Genomic DNA, 8,451 nt, shown 5'->3' with positions numbered 1-8,451 from the left:
AACAGACTGGTTCCAAATAGAAAAAGGAGTATGTCAAGACTGTATATTGTCACCCTGCTTATTTAACTTCTATGCAGAGTACATCATGAGAAACGCTGGGCTGGAAGAAGCACAAGCTGGAATCAAGATTGCTGGGAGAAATATCAATAACCTCAGATATGCAGATGACACTACCCTTATGGCAGAAAGTGAAGAACTAAGGAGCCTGACACTACCCTTATGGCAGAAAGTGAAGAACTAAGGAGCCTCTTGATGAAAGTGAAAGTGGAGAGTGAAAAAGTTGGCTTAAAGCTCAACATTCAGAAAACTAAGACAATGACATCCAGTCCCATCACTTCATGGCAAATAGATGGGGAAACAGTGGAAACAGTGAGTGACTTTATTTTTCTGGGCTCCAAAATCACTGCAGATGGTAATTGCAGCCATGAAATTAAAAGATGCTTACTCCTCGGAAAGAAAGTTATGACCAACCTAGGTAGCATATTAAAAAGCAAAGATATTACTTTGCCAACAAAGGTCCATCTAGTCAAGGCTATGGCTTTTCCAGTGGTCACGTATGGATGTGAGAGTTGGATTATAAAGAAAGCTGAGCGCCCAAGAATTGATGCTTTTGAACTGTGATGTTGGAGAATACTCTTGAGAGTCCCTTGGACTGCAAGGAGATCCAACCAGTCCATCCTAAAGGAGATCAGCCCTGGGTGGTTCATTGGAAGGACTGATGCTGAAGCTGAAACTCCAATACTTTGGCCACTTGATGTGAAGAGCTGACTCTTTTGAAAAGACCCTGATGCTGGGAAAGATTGAGGGCAGGAGGAGGAGACGACAGAGGATGAGATAGTCGGATGGCATCACCGACTCGATGGACATGGGTTTGGGTGGACTCCAGGAGCTGGTGATGGACAGGGAGGCCTGGCGTGCTGTGGTTCATGGGGTCACAAAGAGTCAGACACGATTGAGCAACTGAACTGATACTCCAGGTAAGCACATGCCAAGACAGCCTAAAGTTACTTTGACCCCATATCACGCTAGGAAAGAACATTCTTCTTTTAGGAAGTTATATCACTAGGGTCAGAATAAAGGGGAAAAATTGATCTTTATGATTGAGAACTTTGTAAATTCTCAAACTGATCTCTGAGAAGTTCTGGTTAATGTGTAATACACACTGCACGTGAGGAAGGGAGGAGCCCCAATTCTCAGAGAATTTTGTTTAATTTTTTCTTGTCCTGCCTTAAAATATAAAGTGTATTTCATTACTCTATTATGGCTTCTGGCACCTAAGGTCTTGTCCATAGAGTGATCCCAGCATCAACCCCCACCCCCACCCTCCGCTTCAAACCCTTTTGTTCCAGGCAAAACCTGGATAGGCAGTCAGACTCCAGACCCCTCTCTTGGGGCAGTTTAGAAAGCTTGTAATTAGAAATCTTTTCTCTGCCCTGGTGGTATAAATCTACCACCCAGAACTTTCCTTTAGCACTACTGCTTGTCCTCTGACAAATACCTGTTAAACCCAGATGGCCTAGTCACATGGATCACCCACCCACCTCTGTACCACCGCTTAGCACACTCCAGCCTTTGAATAGTCTCCAGCCTTCTGTTTCAGGGAAGTAGAGTTCAGTTCATACTGCAGTACTGAAACAAAGCAAGACCCTATGGTCCTTGTCCCCCACATCCTCTGCCTGCCTTTTGTCTGTGGAAGAACTTTAGCCAAAGAATACGCTTGATCAGAGAAGTGAGAACATGCAGAAACAAAGGAAAATAGTCGAAGGGACCAAAGAATAATAGTTTAACAATTAAGTACAGTCAAGGATCTTTAGTTCCTTCTCAAGGGCTATAGATGGTATTCTGAGCCATATCCTGTGAGCTGTCTTTTAGATACTGAAAGCTCCACAAGTTGGAGAGGTTAACACATGATGACCATACAGTAAGCGTGACAAAAGCTGCCACAATTCTGAGAACTGGCGTCAAGAAGTGGAAAAGAACCAACCCTAGAACTGAAAATTAACTGTACTTAAAACAGTCAAGATGATGTTAGTCAAATCACCAATGACCAGTTTCCAGATGACTGTCAGAATTGACTGTGCTGCTGCCGTAGGAGCGCCTCCCTCAGCCTAGAAAAGCTCTAGCCCCCCGATTGCCCAGGGGTGCTGCACGAGGCAGCCTTTGGACAGGCATTGGCCACACCCACCGCGCACCCACCCCCATCCCCTTGCCAGCATCCAAAGAAAAGCACAATTGCCTTTCCACCAACCTGGCCTCCTTATTGGCTTTTGCGTGGCACACCCCAGACCCCACTTTTGGTTACAGTGTTACTAAACAAAATATGTCCTTACCACTTTAGTGTCCAGATTTGATGATCTTTAACAATCTATCCAGGTAGCAAAGTACTGTTATTAAAATATACTTAAACCTTTTAAAAAATAATTATCTGGACTTGGCTTCCTGAAGTCAGATACTTTGTTGTCAAAGTTGTTGACAGCCATTAACCTCTGCTTAAACTTAAAAAACAAAATTCAACTGAGTGAACTTGAAGATCTAATTGGCTTTGTTGAATGATTCATGAATCAGGCATTATCCCATCTAACAAACAGAAAGGAGCTCTAAGGAGCTGTACAAATGGAAGGTTTTTAAAAGCAGAAAAGGGGAATTCCCTGGTGGGCCAGTGGTTAGAACACTCTGCTTCTGCTGCAGAGGGTCTGGATTCAGTACCTTAGTCAGGGAACTAAGATCCCCCATGCCTCACAGTGCAGCCAAAAATCTTTAAAAATCAGGAAGGAGAGGGACAAGGAAGTCAAAATGAAAAAAAAAAAAAGCATTATTACTTCAGGCAAGATCACCTTTCTTTGGGGGAAAGGTTGGGGTTTATGATGGGTATCACCTCACCTCTATTTCCTGTTGGTCAGGAAATTCCAGGCTGATTGGTTTTAAAAAATCACGTTTCAAAGAGGCTGAAACCACAATTGGGTATGAAGTTTTAGTTTGCTTCTGTGGGGCTTAGCATGAAGTGAACAAAGAGTTAGTTGCTCAGCAGTGTCCAACTCTTTGTGACCCCTTGGATTATTGCCTGCCAAGGTCATCTGTCCATGGGATTCTCCAGGCAAGAATACTGGGGACTAATGGCACCCCACTCCAGTACTCTTGCCTGGAAAATCCCATGGACAGAGGAGCCTGGCAGGCTTCAGTCCATGGGGTCGCGAAGAGTCGGACACTACTGAGCGACTTCACTTTTCACTTTCATGCATTGGAGGAAATGGCAACCCACTCCAGTGTTCTTGCCTGGAGAATCCCAAGGACAGCGGGGCCTGGTGGGCTGCTGTCTATGGGGTCCCACAGAGTTGGACACAACTGAAGCGACTTAGCAGCAGCAGCAGCAGCATAAGTGACTTCACTGTGGACCTGTTGTCCCTTTTTCAACACTGGAAAGGTACTAGGCAGGCTCTGTTAAAAAAGACTCCGCTTATCAACCAAATTATCAATAGTTCAGCTGACTTGTTAGTCATTAGAGAGAAGAGGAATAAGGTAGTTTGAGTCACAAAACCTCCGACCAAAGAACAAGAAAAACAGGAAGGTGTTCTCACAGAAGTTTCTCAAGTCCTAGTCTCCAAACACTACATTCCTTGAGGGGAGGTTGGAGTGGACTCAGTTTAAGAAACTACACAACCACTCAGACAAAACCAACTCCCACGCAGACAAAACCAACTCCCTGGCACTGGACCTGCACCACAGTTGGCTCCAAAAGCCAGGTCTCCTTCAGGTCTCCATCTCCCTTCAGAGATGTCTACTCCCAGGTCTGCACACACTTAAGGGCATCTTATAATAGTTGGTGAAACAGACAAAAGACACTGAGAAATAAATACTTTGCGACCCCATGAACCACAGCGCACCAGGCCTCCCTGTCTATCACCAACTCCCGGAGTTTACCCAAACTCATGTCCATTGAGTTGGTGATGCCATCCAACCATCTCATCCTCTGTCATCCCCTTCTCCTCCTGCCCTCAATCTTTCCCAGCATCAGGGTCTTTTCCAATGAGTCAGCTTTTCACATCAGGTGGCCAAAGTATTGGAGTTTCAGCTTCAACATCAGTCCTTCCAATGAACACCCAGGACTGATCTCCTTTAGGATGGACTGGCTGGATCTCCTTGCAGTCCAAGGGACTCTCAGGAGTCTTCTCCACACCACAGTTCAAAAGCATCAATTCTTGGATGCTCAGCTTTCTTTATAGTCCAACTCTCACATCCATACATGACTACTGGAAAAACCAAGATTAGAGCTAACAATAGAAAGGTCTTACTAGACCCACTCCCACAACATAAAATAACAAGATTAATTAGAGGTTCCTGTTAAAAAGGTAAAACATGTCCTTGAGCAAGATACATTGTTATTATATAATGCTTAGTACAGAGTTTAGGATAAGAGGCTTATGGAAGCTTCCTGCTGGGAGAGATTGACTGAGGAGGAAACTGGGTCTTGTTCTGATGGATTGCTGATTGCTCAGTAAATCTTTAATCCAATTTTCTGTTGATGGGTGGAGCTGTGTTCCCTCCCTGCTATTTACCTGGGGTCAAACTAAAGCAGGTAACAATATACAGCCTTGTGATCCACAAGTCTGTGGTTCTTTGACTGTGATCTTTGACTGTGATCCACACAGTCAAAGGCTTTGGCATATCAAAAAGGCAGAAATAGTATGGACCTAGCAGAAGCAGGGGCTTCCCTGGTGGCTCGGAGGTTAAAGCGTCTGCCTGCAATTCGGGAGACTTGGGTTCGATCCTTGGGTTGGGAAGATCCCCTGGAGAAGGAAATGGCAACCCACTCCAGTATTCTTGCCTGGAGAATCCCATGGACGGAGGAGCCTGGTGGGCTACAGTCCACGGGGGTCGCAAAGAGTCAGACACAACAGTGACTTCACTCACTCACTAACAGAAGCAGTAAGAAGAGGTGGCAAGAATACACAGAAGAACTATACAAAAAAGATCTTCACGACCCAGATAATCACGATGGTGTGATCACTCACCTACAGCCAGACATCCTGGAATGTGAAGTCAAGTGGGCCTTAGGAAGCATCACTACGAACAAAACTAGTGGAGGTGATAGAATTCCAGTTGAACTATTTCAAATCCTGAAAGATGATGCTGTGAATGTGCTGCACTCAATATGCCAGCAAATTTGGAAAACTCAGCAGTGGCCACAGGACTGGAAAAGGTCAGTTTTCATTCCGATCCCAAAGAAAGGCAATGCCAAAGAATGCTCAAGCTACCACACAATTGCACTCACCTCACATGCTAGTAAAGTAATGCTCAAAATTCTCCAAGCCAGACTTCAGCAATACATGAACCATGAACTTCCAGATGTTCAAGGGGGTTTTAGGAAAGGCAGAGGAACCAGAGATCAAATTGCCAACATACACTGGATCATGGAAAAAGCAAGAGAGTTCCAGAAAACGTCTATTTCTGCTTTATTGACTATGCCAAAGCATTTGATTGTGTGGATCACAATAAGCTGTGGAAAATTCTTCAAGAGATGGGAATACCAGACCACCTAACCTGCCTCTTGAGAAACCTATATGCAGGTCAGGAAGCAACAGTTAGAACTGGACATGGAACAACAGACTGATTCCAAATAGGAAAAGGAGTATGTCAAGGCTGTATATTGTCACCCTGCTTGTTTAACTTATATGAGAAACACTGGACTGGATGAAGCACAAGCTGGAATCAGGATTTCTGGGAGAAATATCAATAACCTCAGATATGCAGATGACGCCACCTTTATGGCAGAAAGCGAAGAAGAACTAAAGAGCCTCTTGATGAAAGTGAAAGAGGAGGGTGAAAAAGTTGGCTTAAAGCTCAACATTCAGAAAACGAAGATCATGGCATCTGGTCCCATCATTTCATGGCAACTAGATGGGGAAACAGTGGAAACAGAGGCAGACTTTATTTTTCTGGGCTCCCAAATCACTGCAGATGGTGACTGCAGCCATGAAATTAAAAGGAGGTTACTCCTTGGAAGAAAAGTTATGACCAACCTAGACAGCATCTTAAAAAACAGAGACATTACTTTGCCAACAAAGGTCCATCTAGTCAAGGCTATGGTTTTTCCAGTGGTCATGTATGGATGTGAGAGTTGGGCTATAAAGAAAGCTGAGTGCCGAAGAATTGATGCTTTTGAACTATGGTGTTGGAGAAGACTCTTGAGAGTCCCTTGGACTGCAAGGAGATTTAACCAGTCCATCCTAAAGGAAATCAGTCCTGAATATTCATTAGAAAGACTGATGCTGAAGCTGAAACTCCAATACTTTGGCCACCTGATGCGAAGAACTGACTCATTTGAAAAGACCCTGATGCTGCGAAAGATTGAAGGCAGGAAGAGAAGGGGACAACAGAGGATGAGATGGTTGGATGGCATCACCAACTCAATGGACATGAGTTTGAGTAAATGCCAGGGGTTGATGATGGACAGGGAGGCCTGGCGTGCTGCAGTCCATGGGGTCACAGAGTCAGACACAACAGAGCGACTAAACTGAACTGAACTGAACAGAGCTTAAGCAAAACCATAGCCTTGAGCCACTAGCTCTGGATTTAAAGAAAAAAACGTTTTATGTGACTAAGAGGAAGAAATGTAGAAAAAAATTTTTGTCGTTTTCTCCTCAAGAGCCCTGGACCCGTTTCTGCTTCTCAAGGGCTCTGGACCCCTTCCTCCTTGAGGGCCCCAGACTCCTTATCAATCTACCTAAGAATTAACTCTCTCACTACAGTCCATAGGGTCCCAAAATGTTGGACACGAATGAAGTTGCTTAGTATGCACACATCCCTGAAATGCCAGGAACACAACTGTGAATGTAAGGGAGGAAAAAATTTTCCTCTCCCCTGTGTGCCTGTGTGCTCAGTTACGTCTGACTCTTTTGTGACCCCATGGACGGTAGCCCACCAGGCTCCTCTGTCCATGGGATTCTCCACATAAGAATCCTGGAGTGGGTTGCCATTTCTTTCTCCAAAGGATCTTCCCAACACAGGAAGCAAACTCACATCTCTGGAGTCTCCTACATTAGCAAGCAGATTCTTTAGCACTTTGTCACGTTGGAAGTCCACCCTTGTACATTTTATTTTTGGCTTATTGATTAATTAAGACAGATTAACTTAGGAGGAATAAATTTAATTTCATATATATGAGAGCTTCACACAGACATGAGAGGGTCAAAGGCAGGCAGGCAATTAAAGCTTATAGGCCATCCTGAGCTAAGGAGACTGATTAGGCTCGAGGGTCTTCAAAGAGAAGGAAGACAATTCACAGAAAGATGGGAAGAGCAAATGTTTATCATGCTATGCAGAGACAATGGGACACAGTGAGGAATTCAAATAAATGGATGCACTGAGCTCTCCCCAGCCCACCACACCTAGCCCACATTCTTTGTGGGGATCTGTCTCTGGACCAGACACTCTAACTTCTTTTAGGCAGTTTAAGGGTGGTAGAAAGGTCTTCCTGAGTCTTTTGGGCCCTGATTTTCTTCACCTCAAAATAATTCACATGCCAAACTGACGCATTTAAGGGAGACTTGTCCTGAACCCCTTCATGAACAAGCTGAACCAGGTCCTGCTTGCAGGAAGCTTACTTTCAAGGGTAGGGAAATCAACTATAAATAAGTAAACAAACTGGGAATTACAGATTAGAAGAAGTGCAATGAAATAGATAACTTGCTGTGGAAAAGACTAATTGGAGCAGAAGTGGCTACCTTAGATGACAAGGGAGAAGTGTCAGACAAGGCTCCGCTGAGGAGTTCTGCAAGTTACCGACGACATGAAGTTGCAGCCCCTGGAAAAACAGCACTCCAGACAGAGAGGGCTATAAATGCAGAAGTCTTTGAGATAGGAAAGAGTTTGGCCCCAATTAAAGAAGGGAGAAACTTCTCTGGTGGTGATACAGTGGACAGGATTCTGCCTGCCATTGCAGGGGACACGGGTTTGATCCCTGGTCTGAAAAGATTGCACGTGCCTCGGAGCAACTAAGCCTGTCTGCCACAACTACTGAGCCCGCATGTTGGGACTACTGGAGCCTGGGCTCTGCAGCAAGAGAGACCACTGCAATGAGAAGCCTGTGCACCGCGTGGAAGAGTAGCCCCCGCTGGCTGCAGCTAGAGAAGGCCAACACACGGCAGCAAAGACCCAGCGCAACCAAAAGTAAATCATTAATTAATCAAATCATTTTAAAAAGAAAAGAAAGGAAAACGTCAGTGTACTATGGCAAAGCAGTAAAGCAGAGGAATCCTGATCTTCAAAGAAACCGGAGAGGTGAACCAGTATGGTGGACGCAGCTCGCTGCTTCCCAGTACCTGTTTACCTACTCTCTCTTCTTCCTCATCATATGGAGAAATATGTCCAGTTAAAAACTTATCTCCTTGCAATCCCTGCTGCTAAAGTGGCCATTTGACCTTTCCTGGCCAATGAAATGAAAGTGGAGCCTGC

Source organism: Bison bison, unplaced genomic scaffold (assembly GCF_000754665.1).
Source record: "Bison bison bison isolate TAMUID 2011002044 unplaced genomic scaffold, Bison_UMD1.0 scf7180017863888, whole genome shotgun sequence".
Classification (NCBI taxonomy): domain Eukaryota; kingdom Metazoa; phylum Chordata; class Mammalia; order Artiodactyla; family Bovidae; genus Bison; species Bison bison.
This window is presented reverse-complemented; position numbering follows the sequence as displayed.